Source organism: Nelumbo lutea, chromosome 4, assembly GCF_056320005.1.
Source record: "Nelumbo lutea isolate HS-2025 chromosome 4, American lotus-T2T, whole genome shotgun sequence".
Classification (NCBI taxonomy): Eukaryota; Viridiplantae; Streptophyta; class Magnoliopsida; order Proteales; family Nelumbonaceae; genus Nelumbo; species Nelumbo lutea.
In genome coordinates this window covers 21926478-21944206 of record NC_142687.1, presented here as the reverse complement: position 1 = coordinate 21944206, position 17729 = coordinate 21926478, and the positions used below count along the sequence as shown (strand labels likewise).

Here is a 17729-nt window from a genome sequence, read left to right as displayed (position 1 = left end):
TCCCTTGAGTTTTGCACTAAATACTGACACCTTCCCTTTTTTTTACAATGGACTCAAGACGTCCCCTGTAAAGTAGTTAGCCATTAGATATAACAGAATAGTTTAAAAAGACAAATATGGCCCTTTTCGGTCCTGTTAACACCAATTATCTTTTGATCCCTTCGTAATGTTTGATTCATTAACATTAATTACTTGACATAAAAAACCCTTCTGTAAAGAGGGCTCCCTTCTTCTCAGTCAATGAGTTCCTCTCTGGTGAAAGTCTTTGATTCTTTTAATATGTAATTCTGACTTATTAATCTATTTTCAAACGATAAAATTGAATACTGAAAAATTCAGGACCATCACACGTAGACCAGTATGAATCTCTAATTCCGTGTGATCAGAAATGTCTCTTTAATTTATTAGCTCCTGGCCAATATAAACCAAAAAAGAATGTCAGAATATCGGTAAGTAATATTATAAGGTCAACTTTGAGATACTTCTTTGCTCTGCTTAGCAGCAGCAACAAGTCAAAAACATTGATCATCAAGGCACCACAGAATCCACACTTTTTCTAACTCATGTATCCCAACAATCTGTAGTTCCTCCGAGTGATTCATCTTTTAACTAACCTGCAGGATGGTACGTTCCCTGTGTTATTGGCCGTAGGCGCTGCTCCCAGAACTGTTTGAGAAGTCAGCCCAATGTAAGAACACTCAAACTAGTAACTGCATCAAATTGAACAATATTTTCTCGTCAACATTTCCTATCTTTCCAATGGCTCCAAGCAAATTAGCAATCAGTTCGCCATATCTTATGTAGCGGTTTCTTCCAAGCGCATTACCGTTGTTATTGCTTGACGGCTCTGGCCAACTACATACAGCAAGAGTACTGTTTAACATCACTCTTATAAATCGGCTGTGACTAACCCGCCAACCCTGCAAATCAAGCACTTTAATTAGTAGCAGTGGCTTTAACTCAAAACCACCTTCGCAAAGAAAATCACCTCATCGTTGTCTTCAGCTACCTCCTCATTGTGGTGGGAAATTGTGATATCGGAAGAGTGAAAAGCCTTTTCGCAATCAAAATCCTTGTGAGTAGTTCAGATCCTTGAAGCAGACTAGACACTTGATCTCATCACTCCTTTAGGCTATAGTGATGACACTCTGTATCTACAGTTCTCGGTTCTCATCACTCCTATAGGCTATAGTGATGACGCTCTGTATCCTTAGAGCCTCTATTGTTAGAACCAGTGCTTCTGACGCTTTGTATCTACAGTTCTTGGTTCTCGCCTCTCGGGTATCTGATTTCCTTTCCTAGCTAGAAACTTGTCCTTCTTCCCAAATGTCTGATCTAATATGAAGATTTTCTGAAGCTCTCTACCACTGGTCTTTGACCTTGACACACAGCACTGGGTCCTTGCACTCTCTTCTCCGTCTTTCCTAGAATTAGAAATTGAGTTCGTCTTTTGTTAAAAAGAAATGCGATTGTAGAGGAGTACTATTGGACTTTTGAAAAAGTTTATTAGTACGCGAAGTCACATGAAACAAATATTTGAGGGATTTTGTCCGATCATGTCATGCCAAAGGGGAGGTCTCAGTCCATTTTGAAAAAAAGAGGGGTGGTCTTAGTATTTAGAGAAAAAAGCAGGGGAGGTTCAAGTCTTTTACCCTTTAAAAATTAATTATCATACAATATTTAATAATATTTATATTATTAATAATTCTATGTTTTACAAAATTCAGCATAAAATTATATAGTAACAATATAAATTATAATTTTTGAATTATTCAATTTAAATATTATTCAAATAATAAATATTTAACATTAAAAAATAAAATATTTTTTAAATATTTCAATAACTAAATATCTTAAATAAAAAGCATTACAAATATTTAAATAATTATATAAAAATATTTAATATAATGTAATAACATTAAAATAAATAAAATTCAAAAAATGAAAATTTTTAAATATTTTACATATTATTTAAAATTTTAAATAACAAAATATTTAACATGACAATTTTTAAATAGTTAAAATAACAAAATTATGTAATAAATTTAAAAATTTTCTTAAAAGTAGAAAAACAGTTATAATATATTTCACAATACTTAATAATAATTTAGTACTTTACAAAATTAATAACAATTTTTTTAATAATAATACTAATTATAATTTTTAAGATTATTAAATTCAATAAATAATTAATATTTTAAAATTTTAAATAAAAATATTTATTTAAATAAATAAATAATATTGTAAATAACTAATTGCACTTATATAAATTTATAATTATAGAAAATAGCTTTCAAAACAAATTAACATTTGTTAGTAATAATTTTACAATAATAGTGTATATTCATTATATATTTATATATACTGAAATTAATATTTATTTTACTTTTAGTAATTATTTATTGTATTTTTTTATCAATATGTTTTCAATATTTTTCATAAATTTACTTTTATTAACTATGTATTTTTTAATTTGTTTATTAGTATTTATTAAAGATTAAACTATTATCTGAGATTACACTATTTATTGACTAATTTAATATATTTTTAGTATTGTATTTTTATAGTTATTATATTTTTATTAGATATCTATTGCCTTTTTGTTATAAATTTATTTCAATAATTGTGTAATTATGGTATAAATTTTCAATAATTATTGGATATTAAATTATTGTTATTTATTAGAGATTTGACTATTAATTTAGCTGAAATTAGGAGTATTCAATGATTGGTTCAATTCAATTACAGGTTGTTTCGCCAACCAAATCAACATGGTCAGGTCGGGAGTTTGTCATCGAAACCAATTAACCATTAGTGAAAAACCCACCAACTTGGGTTGTATTGGTTTGGGTCTATTTTTGGTTTGCTTTGTTTTTTCAAAAGATTTAAACTTTAAAAAAAAAATTTAAATCTAATAACTTATAGTGGTATTATTAAAAATAAATTTGTGAAATAAATTATTTTCGACTAAGAAATATGGGAATTTTACACTTTTTCATAATAAATAATTATATTTAAAATATAAAATATATATCTATGGTCGGGTCATTCAGTTTTGGTCAATTTACAAATAGCCAAATTGAAACTAACCTAACTTGGTCGGGTTGAAAAATTACTAAATCAAAGTCGATCGGAAATACTAGAAAACCGACCAACTCAGGTTGAGTTCGATCGGATTAATTATTAAAAAGTTAAAACATAAAATAATTATATACTCTCATGTATTTCTATTGTTTAACTTCCGCTTAAAAGAGCTCGTGCACCACACGAGTCCCCACTAGTACTATATTATATAGTGACATAGGCCACATCAACAGCTCTCTCCTTCTCCCATTCCCCCTTCTCTCATTTTTCCATAATGCTCTCTCCTTTGTCTCTTACTCATTCCCAGCTCTCTCATTAACTCTCTTTCCTCACCTTCCTTTACCCTGCCCTTCCATTATGCCATGTCATCATGCCTATCAACCAATCTTAAAGATTCTAAATCATTAAATAAAATGAAGCTTGCTAAAACGTAGCTACATACGGTGAAAGGTTTCCTTCTCCTTCCCTCTCCCAAACTCAAACTCCTCTCTATCAATGTCCTCTATTCAACATCCCACATATCTTTTCAGCACCAGGTATGTTTCCCATGTTTTATTTTCTATTCATTCCCATATCTTCTTCTCTTCTCTGTTTCAAAGTTCTTCCTCACTATTCATACTGTGTGTGTGTGTGAAATTTTCAGTCTTGGGTAGCTATCAGCTGTTGATAAATGCCCTCTTCAACTACCCATTACTCAAACCCATTTTGAAACAAACGGGTAAGGAAGGCTCCATAAGCGGGAAAATGTAACATCTTTTCAACTTTTTTCTACACTTGGAGGGCCGGGTCAACCTGACCCGTGATTCTTAAACTGCTTATTTAAATAATTAAATAGTTAGACTATTACTACAAAACGGGTCTTAAATGACCCGCTATTATCACCCCGACCATTTAATAAAAACCATTAGCAGCATACTCCATACAGTAACTTTACTTTATTGCCAAAAAAAAAAAAAAAAATACAAGGCAACTTTGTTAATTAAGTTGAAATAATAATCTAAAAAAACATTAAGTTAGACTTCATCAGTAACTTTGACCTTAACTTCATTAATTCAAAATATGACCATAAAAGCAAAATACATTACTGTAGTTAACGTAATTTGGTTAAATTAAAAGTTGACACTGGATTCACTTCATTAACATTAAGTTAAATATTAATTCACGTAAACAATTGATGCACATGAGAAGTATAATTAATACGTTAATGTAGTTAGGATAATTTGGTTAGCACGATCTATAACAAAATTAGTTTTAAGAAGCCCAAATTAATTTAACTAAATTAATTAATATTTGTTCAATAACTCATTCACTTAAGGGAATTAGTTAATTAATGTATAGTTAAATTTGGTGTCCTTCATTCAATTAATTAATTTAGATAATATAAATTTGGGTCAATTAATTAAATTTAGATATGTATTTAATTTAAATTGATTTATCCGAATGGGTTAGTTTTGGGGGTAGAAATACCCGGGTCAATTACATAAACTAAATTTATTAATTCTATTTAATTTAGGTATAGTTAAGTGATTTACTTAATTCGTTAAGTAAAAGTTATAGTTAATTAAATCAATTAATGTAGTTGAAAATTCATTCAATTAAGTGAATTACTTAATTTATTAATTAGTAAATTAATGGAACCAATTTCACATTAATGACACAAACAAAATACATAACTAAAATATGGAATATTTATTAAACACAATGCATTGTTAAAAATTATTTATATTTGTCATTTTAGATTTACATTTCTTCCTTTGCTTATTTAATTAGATGCATTTGGTAAAGTTCTAAGTTTGGTAATACCTGATAGACATGGATCATTTTATAATTAATATTAAGGGAAAGGGAAAAATATGCAATTACAAAAAAAGAAGTACATGCCATATATTGGCTCGAACAATTAAGAAAAGTAAGATAGTTCTCCAATGAATAATGTTCCTATCGGGCTCTACCCCCACCCAGTCAAGGCAGGTTTTTTGACGATTGATTGAGGTTAACCCTGAAACTTTGAGGATCGGGAATGGAGAGTGGTGTCTGTCCACCCCGCCCTGTTCTAGGTAGGTTTAGAAAAAGAAAAATTACAAGTTGAGTGACCAAGGCGGGGTGGAGCAAATTTGGGGATTGAAATGGGGATGGGGTTGAAATTTTTATCCCTGCTAAAATACAGGGCAAGTTATTTGAGTTGGGAATCGATAACGAGGCATGCAAAATCCCATTGCCATTCCTACATGGGACTCTTTCTGGTTTCTGCTTCAATTTCCCATAAGAAAGCTTGTGCATTAATATAGTGTCGTTATCCCCTGCGATTGTGTCCTAAGTATAGTATAGTGTATCTCTTAGGCTTTGTAACTAAGAAAAAAAGAATGAAATTTTGTCACAGATTACAATTTTACAAAGTACAACAGTAAGCTGCCTGGGGAAACCTCACTATAGACACGTCGGGATCTGGGACAAATTTGTCTTGCAGTGTATTCTGTCACCATCTCCAAGCTGTCTGTAGCGTGGTCGCTATTTATCCGGCAGCAGTTACTTGCTGTTACTCCATTTATAAATCTTATAATTAATATTAGTAATTAAAAGGGTCATTTACTTGCCCACCTCTTATAGCTTTATTGTTCAACCCTTTAGTTTTGCATTTTACAAAAACTCCTTTGCAATTATTTTACTTATTCAACACTCCGACAAAAACCATTTGTATTTTCATTTGATCATTTGACCTATTAAAGACAGTGGAAAATGTAAAGGGCATGGATTCAAGATTTTTTATTCCGAAAAAACCCCTAAAAGTTCTCATCACATGTAGTCCACCCATTTTCCAAACAAAAGTTATGATGTTGGGATTTGGGAGAGAATTTATTTGTTTTTTAAAAGGTTGATAGGAAAATTTTTAGGGCTATTTTTTAGAATGAGAACCTTAGACCAACCCCTTTCTTATTTTTAGTGTGCCTTAAGGTTGTGTTTGGTTTGAAGGAAAAAGAACTGAAAGGAAAGGTAGGAAAACTTTTACAAACCATCTATAAGTTTTCCTATCTTTTCCTTCCTTTCCCTAATTTTTCATTCAAACCAAACATAGCCCAAGGGTTTCTTGTGGCCAATAAAAATTGTTCTTGATGGAGGGTCAATTAAGTAAAACATATATAAACTATGAGAGTGTTTAAATAATATGCAACTTAGGTTTTAGTAAGTACATGAAACTATAGGAGTGTCTAAATAAATGACCCTAGTAAAAATAACATTTACCCACTTGGGACCTGCATGGATACTCCGACCATGAATTATCTGGTCCAGCCAGCCCTACTTTCCACTGAACCTATGGTGGAACCAGTCCAGGCCGTGACAAAAAAAAACGCCAGGCCCAGTTGCTAACTCCACTCTAAATTCATGAACCACTCCCAGTTTCTACCTTGTCACCTCCCATATATTGAACGGCATGAGACTCTCTCTATGTTGTACAGCAAGCAGCTTTTCTTGGGTGTTTGTTCTTCCATCTTGCTACCCCACGGTTCCGTTTACCTTGTCCACATCTCACCCTCATTGAATTACCCCTCACATGGACTGTAACTCTGTAAGAATAAGAATTATGCTGCAACTATTTAATTTTTAGGTTGTTTTTGGTTGTAGTGCAATTTTATTTGCACTAGTACAAAGACTTGGGTGTGCAAATGAAAATAATGCAAATTTCTGGTTTAATTTGGCTTTACTGTATTCTGCTTCAGGTCTTATTTACTTTATTTGTATTTCAATCAAATAAAATAAGGTAAATTTTGAAATAAAAATAAAACAGAAACCATTTGCACTACCATGATTTTGCATCAGTGCAAATAAATTCACATTGCAACCAAACACAGCCTAGGACTAATGGTCTCCACAAATACTGATCAATTGGCTTACAAATATTACCATGTTTTAATGAACATCAGGGTTTAGGGCATGGGAACCATCGGCAATCCCGTAAAAGCTGATGTGTGCGAAAGAGCGATGGGTGATGATGCCGTGTGATGTCTGGAATTTTGTCTAGATCAGAAGAGCGAAACAAACAAGTTTCCAGTTTGCTAATAAGCTTATAGGCTGCTCATACCAAAGAGATACGATTGTCAAGTCTATGGATCTTACGTTGTTAAGTAGGCCTGTTGGACCACCCAATAAAGAAAAGATGTGCAACAGTCTTGTCGCATTTTAATTCTTAAGCCCCACCTGTGACACATTAACAGCAATGAAAGAGACGATTCCTTTTTTTTTTTTTTGGGGGGGGGGGAGGGGGGAGAAGGAGGGAGTAAGCGGCGGCTATGCAAATTGAGATTGGACATCAAACAAGAGTCACGTATCTGTGTTCAGAGCAACCAATCATTCGATCGGGAGGCTATTATATTCCAATCACCTGGCCAGTGTCAACTATATATGAAGGTCTTTGTGTCTTGAGCGTCTTGGATTACACACACAATTGACATTACTGAACTCAAAGTTTTTCTGTTACCTTGAAAAGCTCTGTACTATAAACAATTCTGCTCCATGATCAGATTTGAGGTACCAAGAACTTTGCCCAAAAAAAACTCCCTTTTTGAGAGACATGATTCCACTTCTACAGGCTCAAATCTTTGTTTGGATGACTCATCCCTAGCTGCAACAAAAACAACCCGTGTTAGAGCGTGTTATCTGTATATGCATCCAAAAGACCCAATTGCTGAATATTGTGTATGCATGATACCTCTCCATCAGAATGACTACTGTGTGGTATCGTAGCCTTAGCTATGATGGGCAGATCAATGTCAGCCACATACCCCATGTTTGAAAGAATCTTCGACTTCATATAATTCTATGAGCGCAGAAGCATTTGCAAGATGAAGATATATAGAAAAAGCCATTGCAAGAACCAACCACCATCAACTAGCTAAACTGCAAATCATATCCACTGTACCTCTCTCTAGCTCTCCCCACGGTGCCACTTCTCTATAAATTCCTTCATTTAACGAGATGGAACTTTCTTTTCATATTACTCGACATCATGACTAATCCATATTTATACCACACCCACCCGCCCAAAGAGAAAATGGAGAATTACACCAACGCCCAAGACCTCCAATTGATATTGCTCCAACTGAAGCAGAGACATAAAGGAGAAGAGCCCTACCACTTGGTGTTCTTGTTCCTACACTTCAATAACCATTTAATCAACACCAGATGGCCATACAGTCCCCTCGCAATGATGGCCTAACGAATACAATGATTTAGCTCTGGGCCAAATTTTATTTTGTTGTCATGTGCTCAGGTTCTCTGATCTTTGTTTGAACTATAGGAAGAAGGTGATTGGTTCATTTAGAGACTATTAAGATATATCAGAAGCCTCATAAAATAGAGCAACACAGAGCAAAAGCAAGACAGGGATGAGAAGTTAATTACTACAATCGACTTCGATATATTGTTTTGTTTTGACAGCACAAGGTGTTATTAGAAAGTGAAGTATGCAATTGACCAAAACTGGTTTGAACTTTACGGGTAATAACCGTTAACTGTGAGGTTGGGGTGAATTAAGAAGCAATAATACCATCGTTTGTACGTACCCACTTGTGTTTTTTATTTATTTATTTTTACCGAAAACACTAAAAAGGAAGAGGGAAGAAAAAAGAGAATATCAGAATATGATCAGACCATCTCCAATCCCACACACAGCTCACAGCTTCTTGCTCTTCTTCCAGCTCAGGAAAAGCAACCAAAAGCTGAAACCACTGCTGACCCCCCATGGCCATTAATGGACAAACCAGTGAGGGTCCACTGCTTTCTATTTTTCTACTTTCGTCCGCCAAAATTAAAGAAGGAAATGTAACCGTATCACTTCGATTTGATTTCTTTGATTGACAATTTTCCTTTTTCTCCCTTGAATTCTTCTTCAGAGAAAAAATAAAGAACAGTTTGATTTCGTGTCATCTAATGTTCATTTTTCCATTAAAGGTCTTCCTATTTTTTTTCTTATATTCAACAATTTATTGAAGATAGCAAGTTAAACAAAGATAATATGGAAATAATCAAATTTAAAGAACTTTGCATGAAGTTGGGGAAGAAAGAGTTAAAATACATATTATTTGCAATGCTACTGTAATTAAGAAAAATACAATACAATTTACAGAAAATGAAGTAAATTTTGCAAATGGATATATAAAACAATTCCAAAAGTAAAAGCTGCTGAATACGAGTAAGAACGCGATCTGAATGGTCTTCGGATCCCGAGATACCAAAAAGATTAAAAAAAAGAAAAAGAAATCGTGAGGAGTGAAGCAACAAAAAAGATCTAGGGTTTCACAGTTTGGCTTCCTCAGAAGAGCTAGAGCTATGGCTTATATGGCTTGTACATGATGTTTGTTTAAATGAAAAGAATCTGCAGAATAGAAACACTAAAACTAACCAGAAGATCCTTTCTTATTTTTTTACTGTAATAGAGAAAATTAGATCTGGTTCAAATCTAAACAAGGAGAACGTTTTTACAGTCAAAATGCAGCATGCTTATGATATCCTGAACCAGATCTAGCTTTTCCTCGCTCGAATTCTAGCAAAGCAGAGAGATAAGCGATCGTTACCTCGTGAAGATGGGATCTTGGAGAGAGGAGGAGAACGCGGAGGAAATTAACAAAATCTTTTCATGTTTTCCCACAGCTTTCTTGAGCTTTGTACTGAGATGTGGTCGATGTACTTTGCTTTCATTTGCTTGAGACATAGAGAGAGAGAGAGAGAGAGAGAGAGAGAGAAACCGACCTGAGTACTAAGTTCAAGAAAGCCGTGGAAAAGCATGTAGGATCTTACTGATCTTATTTTTCGGATCTCCTTGTTTCTCTCTTCATCCACTCTTTTCTTTTATCTTCTTCGAACTGAAATCTATGGGAAGAACAAGCAACAAGTAAATTAAGGAAAGAAAACAAGTAAGAAATGTATTTAAACCAAGGAAAGAAATGGTTGTAAGAGAAGAAAAATTGTAGAATTATAGCAAAAATCAGGGTGAGGGGTGAAAATAAGGAAATCAAACTTTGTAGAATAATCATTAAACCTTCTTTTTTTTACGAAAAAAGGAACAATTATATTAAGTAGATCTCAAAGCAAGATGCAAAGGAGCAAAACAGTGCAACAAATGTTAATTTCCGAGTTTAAACGATCGAAAACCCAAAACCGGCGTATCAGAAGATCAAGAGTGGAGATGAGAGAGAACCGCAGCAGCCCAGCAAAAAGGTTAAACATGCCCGGAAAATTGTCATTAGAACATAAAAAGTAAATCCAGAAACGAGAAGAAATCAGCCATGGAAATCAATTTATATGACGAGGGAAATATATTACAGAAAAATTGGAGCGAAAAAAAAAAAAAAAACAGAACGTAAAGAAACGAGGCAGCAGAGTAAACAAAAATGGAAAGAAAAAAATAGCTGTTAATATTATTAGGTAGCCTAAGCTCTCGACAAAGCAAGAGCCTTTAAATAAAGATGAGAAAGGGTGGAAAAGAGGAAATGAGCAAGAAGACGACGAAGAGAGAGAGAGAGAGAGTAATTCAGCTGCTCGCTCCACCTTTGGTTCATGGCTCTTAACTGCTTTACCACACGTGTGACAATCGAATAAAATGACACCACGTGTCGTAGGCCGTAATCGGCGGTTCCCGAGGGAGATAGATGAATCATGAAATATTATTTAATAAACCGATAATGAAGTGGATTGATGATTCAACGACCGCGCTCTCATGGAATAAATCAGGTGCGCTCTTTCGTCTACCGTCACTCCAGTGGAACTGGAAGGTTGTATACTTATATTTTTTTGTCTTTAATCCAATAGATAATAAACACGTACAAGAACACCAATGAGAGCGCGCTCATTGGATCACCAGTGTAACGAAGTGGGAACCGGTCGGATTGGACCGGGAGGTGTCAGAGTGCGCTCCGTGGGAGGCGGTGGGCGAAGAACGAGGGGGAGAGGGAGACAAGATAGAAGCATAAAAGAATAGGAGGGAGGGGGGAGGTCGAAGGTTTCCGATGAGTAATCGTTTTCAAATCTGTTGCTTGGAGTGACCTGCGCACCAATTTCCCATCATTCCGGCCTGTGCGCCGGGTTATGCGCCGACGATTCTCCTCCGCCAACTCGGTTGGTCTGAGATGGATGAATCATGAATGCGTATTGGAGGATGTCAGGATGGTGTTTCAACTTTCAATCTGAAGGGGAGAGAGAGGGCCAGAGCCCAGAGGGGTTGATCAGCATCAGGCTCCCCAGTTTCCATGGGTGATCGGTCCCTAGACGGCTAGACCCTCCCTACTAGTCTAGTCTACTACTAATAGTGGGACCCACAGCGCCAGCGCCACCACCACCACCAGTCCACCACCAGGTCCAGGTCCCCCTCGTCTCTCGGCCACTGACGCCACCATCTCTCTCTCTCTCTCTCATCGTCCTGACATTTTGTTTTGTCTCCGACGAATAAAATAAGCAAGGCTTTTTATCGGGTGGTGGGAATCCCCACTACGATAGGCCAGCTGGGAGGGTACTAAGGCACCGAGAATTGGCTCTTGAACGCAGACAGGTTTGCTGTCGCCACTCGCCAGCGGCACTCTCTGGCTCCCGAAATGTGCTGGACACCATCCCATCCTGTCTCCATTAATCACCCACCCCGCATAATAAGGCCTAAGGGGAGAGTTTTACTTGCTGCAGCCTGTGCCCTATAGCCTGTAGGGGGATTTTCTCTGCACTGCTTCTTCACCACTTATAGGATAATTTTTGCAAATCACAGTAACACTTGCTACTAATTACCTAATCCTGGAATTCGACCAGGATCCAGCAAAGATTAATTAATTGCTCAATCAAATACGGGTCCCTTTTGAACTTGTCTCTCAGATTTTGGAGAGTGTTTGAAAGGAAATTTTACTTTGAAACACATTAAATTTTGAGACCCGGCCAAGGACGATATGGCTGAACTCGCCACGTGGAAAGAACCCAACATGGCAAAGTAGTTGTAGCTTCGAACAGTATTTTTCAAGCTACCCCTTCTCGATCGTTTACAAGGAGGTAGTACCGGACCGGCCGGCCCTCCTTGGCTTTTCTACATGATATATATAATACGTAATCATCTCACATGCACAATGTATGTCTGCTAAATGGAAATATGGAGCAATGCTGGTACTGGACCTAAACTTAAAGCCTCTAAAGGTAGCTCCTGATTCAGAAGAAGACAAAAGCTGTCTAGGCGCCCTTCTTTCGGTATCGTCCACAAACCACATGCGTTCAAGAATCTTACATCCAATTCAGCATCTCACGTCAAACAAAATACATGACGCATTAAGACATGCAGCCTCAGTATAATTTCTAATATGTTCCACAGAGTAACAGGCTATAAATAGAAATCTATGATTTTACTTTGAAATTAAGCAAGACAAGCACTAGAAATCTTTCTCTTTTTTTTTTTCGATCGAAAACATAGATTTCAACATCGACCATCCTGATTTTGGTAACTGATCATTTTATGAGATATTGGGTTTTTTTTTCTCACCACTTTAATTATATATTCGTTATTATTTTGAAGATGGCATCCTGCTAAGGCAGTAGAGATGGTTAAGGGTTCGTACCACGGACGTCGATTCAAATGTTCCCACCTGCAAAACAACTTATTGATCAAAATTTTCATCTCATTATCCTTGAAAATGCAATTGCGCTCACACTTCAAACAATCTTACATCACGGAGGATCATCAGTGAAACAAGATAACGAGAAAGAGGTAGGGTAAGGAAAGCAAGGTGCAGTTTAGGTAAATTTTTTTATTTTGAAGTATTTTCATACTTTTGAAACTAAAAAATATATATGGTTGTGTTTGTTTAGCATGATTTTTTTTTTTCATTTTTTGAGTAACATAGAATGATAGAAAAGCACAAAACTGGATTTTATTATTTCATACCTTTGAGCCTTTGAAATAATTTATAATTTAAAACATGTACGTAAACTAAGGTGCTGTTCACTACTGTTTATATCTCGTGGATGGACCATTTCGGTCCACGCCACGAGATGAAAGTAGCATTCAGTTCATTGTGGACAGGACCGGTCCACATTATCTTGTGGACCAGTCCAATCCACACCCTAATTTCTTGGCAACAGCTTCTTCTCATGGATGATTTCTTCCACGGGTTGCCTTTGATATTGTGTTTCACGCACAGTATCTATAACCCTATATCTTGTTCAAGGTCTCCTCTGCCAAACCTCTGCTATTATGCTCCACCACCTCTGCTGTGCTCCACCGACGCCATCCAAGTTCTTCACCAAAGGTAAGACCCTTGTTGCATCCTTTTTTAATTTTTAACAACATTCTCTCTTTTTTTTCTTCTCTTCATCGAACCACTGCATTGCTTTCTTGTTTTTTTTATTGGTTTTTTTGTTTCTTTCTAGGTATTGTGTTGGTGGGTTGGTGATCACAATCTCCAACTCTGAGCTTGAGCATGTGTGTTCTTTAGTTTTGGTTTGTCCACAAATCCAACCATAAGGTCCATAACCATCAGTAACAGTGGTCATCAATCCAACCATAGGTCTAGGTCATGTATTGGTAGTTATAGTAAATCGAAATGCAGCAGTGGCAGCCCAAAGCTATTTTCTTATTGATGCTCAAAAGAAGATAGTCTCTGATTTCAGTCCTTGTTGATCACTGATTTGGAAGATGGCCCAATCTGGCAGGTGATGGACTGGTGGTTTTATAAAATCAGAATGCAACAATCAACATTTGCGGTCATTTTCTCTCCTTTCTCTCTTTTATTCTTCTCCTTTTATCTTGATCATCTTTTCTTCCATTATTTAACTCTATTACAAATTTCAAATTTCTTTTTATTCTATGACAAACAAGTAGAAAATACTTAAAACCAAATTATACCTATGAATTTGCACAAAATTCCACTGATCACATTTTCTTGTGATTCAACAGTCCTTGGATTTTTGCCCGAGCTTTCTTATTTGGGTCACCAATAGGATGATACTCCCTATTAACCTCCACCACCTGCTTTGCAGATGAGAGTAGAGTTGGTCTTTGAATATGAAAGTTACTATTTTCAAGTCCACAGAACTTATTAGTTTGCATAAATTGTTAGATGTCATGCTTATCTTGCAAAATATTTCTCATATCAATTGTTTAAATATTACTTTTTAATATTTTTGTCAATAAAATATTAATTTTCTTACTTAATTCTTTAATTTTTATATTTTTTAATGTTTTTATCAATAAAATAATATTTTTTTAAAATTTAATATATATTTTAATTATTTTACTATTGTTTTATAATAAAAAATTGATCTTTTTTGTTAATATTAATTCATTGATGCATTTTTTAAAATATTTATCATACAAAATGCAAAAATTACATATGTATGATTAACTGTGTATGTCATTCATTCGATGTACATGAGATACATGGAATCAAAGAAGTGTAGTGTGGACCATACCACAAAACACCACTATGGGTGTGGGCTGGTCCTATCCACACAATTTGTCCACAGTTCATAACAGCTATGGACTGTGGTGTGGTGTGGATTGGTCCCTGCCACAAGGTGTGGTGTGGACCAATCCACACCCACCAATTTCTCATCCACGCTAGAGAATACCCCCTAAATGTGTGGTAATTCCCCACCATATATCAACTAGGAATGGCAACAGGGCGGGTTTGGGGTGGGACACCCCCTCCCCATCCTCACCCCAAAATCACAATACCTTGCCCCGTACTTGCCCCATCCCCGGTGGCGGGGTGGGGCATCCATTCCCCATCGGGGACAGGGAATCCCCGAATTTTTCCCACTCCAAGGCAATTACTTAAAAAGTATCTATTTTATGGACAATTTATACATAGGATATAGGAATTTGAAGGTCTTTTAGAATTTAATTATAATACTTTAGGGGTAATTCAAAAATAAAATTATGGGATCCTAGGATTTTAAAAGTTTAGGGAAAACTTGGGGATATTTTAAATATCAATTTTAAGCCTAGAGATATTTTACTAATTTACCTTTAGGTTCACAGAATTATATACAAAACTATCCCCGCCCGGTACCCAGTTCGGGGAAATTTATTTTCCCTGTCCCCGCCCCGTTCGGGGCAAGGCCCCGATTTCACAGGGGAAATTTCCATCCCTAATATCAACATATATGGAATGTATTTAAACATTAGGAGTATATAAATGTCATGTGGCATCTTAATGTATTTAATGACATGTTTATGATGTGTTGCAACATATATATATATATATATATATATATACACACATGGCATTTGAATGTATTCAATGATGCATATGTGTCAATAACATCATACATGAATGACATTTAGCATTGAACTATTTTCAACCAAATGTCTTATACCATATGACTACATATATGGATGTTATATGGCATTTGAATATACCATATAGTAGTAATATATCCAAATGCCATATTTTATTTTTATTTTTAAAAATATAATTTTGAAAAAAAAAATCCATTCAAATGGTTTTAGAAGTAAAAATATGAAAGTAAAACATAAATCAACCCAAAAACAGCTCTAGACAACATACCATATCACATAAAGCATGTATAAAAACTTCCATGCTATCGGGCAGGCAATGAAGTCAAATTTCCAATATTTGATTTGGGAAAAAGAAAAAATACAAGCTTTTCCATTGAGAGAGTATTTCACATTGCAGATAATTGAAGCATCATTTTCGGTTGAAAATTTCATCTCAGGGCCTATTTGTTTTCTGGATTTTGAGAGGGGGAAAGTTGATCAATGGAATTTTCGTTCTCATTAACCAAGATACCCATGTTCTTTTTTTATTTGTGGGGTCTGTAGAAAATTTATTTTCCCTAGGTATCAATTACACGGGGTAAATGATACCTGTCCCCTAGGTGGGTAAGTAACCTTCCCACCTGAGGGAAAGTAGCCAACACTTGGATGTGACAAATTTGCCCCTTTTAAAAATGGAATTTTATGGCTAAAATAGTCATTATCTTATTTACCTGGAAAACAAAAGAACATGGGTAAATGCATTTATGATTTACCTGTATAAGTGTTTCATGGGACATACTTACCCGGATAAATAATTTCCCAAAAAGCGAGCGGGGCCTCTGTGTATTATTGTTGGACTCAGGTTTAGTCTCACTCTCAATCGCCTAGGTCTGCCCAAAATACTTGCCAACAAACAAGTTTTTTAACCCTTGGCACTCCTTTTTTTTTTTTTGCTTCATCTTTTCTATTTTAGAAGTTGTGGCGATAAGTTTCCCTTCTTCAACTTTGTTTGTTTTTCATTCTTCCATCTCGAACTACCTTAATTCGATTAGGAAGTAAAAAAATGTGGTAATCAAGAATAGAAAGCAAAGGTGAAACTTGAGCATGTGGGCATTTTCCATTTTGTTAATTCTACGTATGGTTGTTAAGGGTAATTGTTAGCCAGCAACCAAACATCCGCATGCGTGTTGTTGGCAAATACACAACTGGACGTCTGGATGTACACAGTCGCACAGACCATAAAATCTGTTGGTACTGAAGCTTCAATTGCTAAGCTGTGCTTTTGTAAGAAGAAAGCCAACACGTTATGTTCTTTTTTACAGTTTTTCTTCTCAAACAAGGGATTTGTGATTCTGGATTTAGTTTCGGCACATTGGAGACTACAGAACCAAAAGCAACTAATACTACTTTACCAACTATCTTATGGCTTTATGTTGGATTTGAACTGAAGCTTAAACCCAAGTGATCTGGTCCACTTACCCTTACATATAATAAGAGTAGATTAGAGGCTTCATGGAATTCTTAGACTCGTGAAAATGTTGAAACGACCTTGTGTTTGGCTGTTTTCTTTTGGGCTTTGCTCAGATTTCAGAATGTAGCTGTGAAAATGGAATTAGTGCATGACAAAAAGGACTTATTTTGCAGAAGAAAAATATCCTTACGCATTAGCTCAATTATATCTTCATTTTAAAAAGGGGCATTTCATGTTTTTTCACTGGGGAATTGGTTATGGGCATATTTGGTTTGTGAAAAACGGAAGGTGCCCAAATCAGTTTCAAATTTCCATTTCATGATTTTAAGTTGGGTAGTCGTATAGGACACATTTATTAGCTGTTCAGCGATGCTGTTAAAAAAGCCCTGCGCAACTGAAGCCATGCACATCCTGAACCTGTAGCAACCAGGCTCCATGTAAGGGGGATATATGCCACTACGTCAATAGATATGGTGTTATTACGGTCGGAAAAGTATCGTTGCCCTTTAGTTTGGTCGTACACTTGATTTTCCTTCTGGGTAGTTGGAAGTTGGAACACCTTCCCGCCTTTCTGCCCCATTGAATCCATCGCTAATCTATCTTCAATTTGCAGTATTGTTGGTTTATAACATTAGTCTTAATCTGTTAGTTTGTCTAACAGACCGATCACTCTGCAAAGAATTAACAAAGCTGACTGCTTAAAGGCATGTACAAGGTCAGACCCAGAATAGAAAAATATTTATAATAAAATAAACAAACAGAGAAAAACAAAAAGAAAGCTTGGAGAAGCTTGACACATGGCCCTGCAAAATCGAAACCATCTAAAAAATACTTTTGGGTACCTGACTTACCTGCTTTAAATTCAGAATACCAAAAGCTCCCTTTACCAGTTCAGGCAACATGGAGTAAGATAGAATTTACTACACTGTGGAA

General features: G+C 35.5%; 1 long non-coding RNA gene and 1 pseudogene across 1 annotated transcript; both read right to left on the bottom strand.

Annotated features, from left to right (window-relative positions):
• Nucleotides 1-512: 512 nt before the first annotated feature.
• LOC148854541 (pyrroline-5-carboxylate reductase-like) lies at nucleotides 513-3440 on the bottom strand (annotated as a pseudogene).
• A 3943-nt stretch (nucleotides 3441-7383) lies between these two features.
• On the bottom strand, nucleotides 7384-10617 carry LOC148854540 (uncharacterized). The gene is made up of 4 exons (XR_016112296.1): nucleotides 9654-10617; nucleotides 7790-8371; nucleotides 7559-7702; nucleotides 7384-7476 (listed from the first exon to the last, which is right to left on the bottom strand). It is a non-coding gene; the product is annotated as an uncharacterized LOC148854540 (long non-coding RNA).
• Nucleotides 10618-17729: the final 7112 nt, after the last annotated feature.